This window comes from Tenebrio molitor, chromosome 6, assembly GCF_963966145.1.
Source record: "Tenebrio molitor chromosome 6, icTenMoli1.1, whole genome shotgun sequence".
NCBI lineage: Eukaryota > Metazoa > Arthropoda > Insecta > Coleoptera > Tenebrionidae > Tenebrio > Tenebrio molitor.
In genome coordinates, this window is record NC_091051.1 from 10,877,074 (window position 1) to 10,879,791 (window position 2,718).

Sequence of the window (2,718 nt, forward strand, 5' to 3'; positions counted from 1 at the left end):
TGATCTTGAAGGTTTCTCATTGATGTATCTCCGCAGAAACCTGAAACAAATATTTATTATCACGAGTTTTTTCCCTTTTTTTCTTAATGAAAAATGTATGGAATTTTTAGAGCATGGCTGTTCTTGGATTTTCTGTGGTAAAAGTCGAACATATTTTATACTTTCATGCTTTACGAAAGGACGACCGTTCTCAAGTAGTTTGGAAAACTGAATAAAATCTTTGAATGAAAAACAGTGGAGTGCGTCAGTCCGTTAAATGAATTAATGGATTTTCAAGAAGATGAGTTGTAGCTGATGGAAATAAGACTATAATAAATATTAATGTTGAGAAGGTAAAAAAAAACATACACACGTCATTTAACTAGAGAAGTCACTAATCGCTATTTTCTAGTTTCTATAAAGACTGTAAATTAAAAGTAGAACTTAATTGATGTGGATAATCGTGCGTTTAGAAATAAAATAATAAGTATCCTTCATATAGGAAGCATTTTATCAATTTTTGTTTATCCGATTTGGTAGATCATGGCTTATTTGGTAGATAGAAGAGGATTTGCACCTTCACGTTTCTTTTTCGACAAAAATCAATTTGGGTCAGGTTATTTCCTCGTCTTTGTTGTATCCCTCGTCGGTGGAAATATTTTTATTAGGGACAGTTCCAACACCCTCTACCTATTCATGGACATATTTTTACACTCAAATGTATACAATAAAACGAAATCGTTTTTTGTATAAGAAAATATCGAATTTTGTTGCTTAATTCTTAATTCTTCAAACCACTTTACGCCGTGATTGCTTCAAAAAATGTTAAAGTATTCTCTAAAAGTTTTATCAAAGATTTTTCGAAACTTCCACGTTATTCCGGAAACGTGCTAAGAATATTAATTTTCCTGCTAATTTGGGTGCTAGCGTGACACTTTCAGTTTTATGGAATTTATATTCGTGTTAATAGCAGGAAATTTGGAAAATTTCAAAGTGTTTGGCGTTAAAACAGTTCTTATGCGTGTGCGCTAACATTGGTATGTTGCGGTGAAGACCTAATTTAGATTAGATAAGCTTTTACTTTGTTTTTTAGAACTGTGCGTGCTAAGAAATTTATAGAATTAAATTTTAAAATAGGATTTTATAATTTGGGAAATATGTGTCGTATTATGAATATGAAGCTTTTCAGTGATTTTACTTGGCTAAAATAGGGTAGTAACTAGTAAGAGATATCATAGGTGTAATACCGAGTGATCAAAAAGAAAACAAATCAAGAGTGCTACCTCATTTTATGTTTTACTGAAAAGTTCGTCTTAGATTGACTGATACGCATAATGTATATCTATCTACTTGCTATGCACAGTCGTTTTATTGGTTGCCTACATCTCAAAAATTTATTAAAAATTAATTAATCATTAATAATAATAATTAATGCTTTATCTTCAACGGTAAAATCCATTTTACCACTTATTCGGGGATAATAATAAACTATGCCGAAATCGAAAAGTTGTTTTAGAGGTTAACAACAACACATCGTTGATGTTTCTTTGAGATTTCAGCGAAAAATCTGCTTACCACTGGCGTCGCGTTTGGCAAAAAAGCTGGTAATTTCTCATTCTTACGAATGTAAAATGTCGCTCTTGTTTATTTTATAAATATTCTTCATTATCAGATGATAATAATAAGATACACGATTACAATTCCGACGTCTAAAATTCGTGAGGTATGATTTTAGTAGCGTTTGAGACCACAAATTGTATACGTCCATGCATTGAACGCTTACTTGCGTAGAATTCCGCTATGACATGAGCGATAATTTGCAACGCCTGGTATGGTTTGTTTTCTTTTTAATCACTTTGTATAAGACAAAAAACCTGTCATTTTATATTGGTCCATTTCTAACACGATATTTGTCAAATTGGACAGCTAAAAAAGTTGTACTTACCTATTAATCGTTGGGGAGACGTCGCTGATATAAGGAAACAATCAATAAGTCGATCTCAAGAAATACCAAAAAGCAAAGCCGGTAGCGTCTGTTTATGAATTTAAATGTTCCTCATTCATTCGTTTATTATTTTCTCTCATCAAATGTAAACTCGTGATATGTTAATACAAGAATCACACCACTTATTATATTATAACTAATTGAAGTAAAGTAGAGTAGTAGAGATATTTTGACAATTAGAAGGTCCACATCTTGAACTGATTTTGCTATTTCGCCGCAGAATGGACAGTGTGACAAAGGTTAACTTTACTGGTTCTTAATTGACCGAGCTACGAATAGTTCTAATTTGTTTGTTGAATGTTAAATACATTGTATAATTAAAAGTTTAATGTCATTCTAAAACTGGAATTTGCTTTGATTAAGCCATTCTTTACACTCCTAACAGAATTATTCGTTCTGAAAATTTCAATTAAATATTAATCCGAGTCAACTTTTTTATGAAATTGTTTAAATCTAACCTCACTTTTTGCTTTGTTTGTGTTTTTACACTATAGACGGTCTAGTGGTGCGTTCACAATCGACTCTTCAACGCCAACTTTGAGGAGAAATTTAAAAGACCACCCGATATAATCTATTTATTTCACATAATTTAAAAGTCGGAATTCTATCCACAATCCATCCGTAATTTCTGTTTCTATTTAATATTCAGATAGAAGAAACTTGATGCAGTTTGTCTTTACATTATCCGAATTTCTACGCTTTTCTTCATTTTTCTAATTAATTGTTTTCCCTGG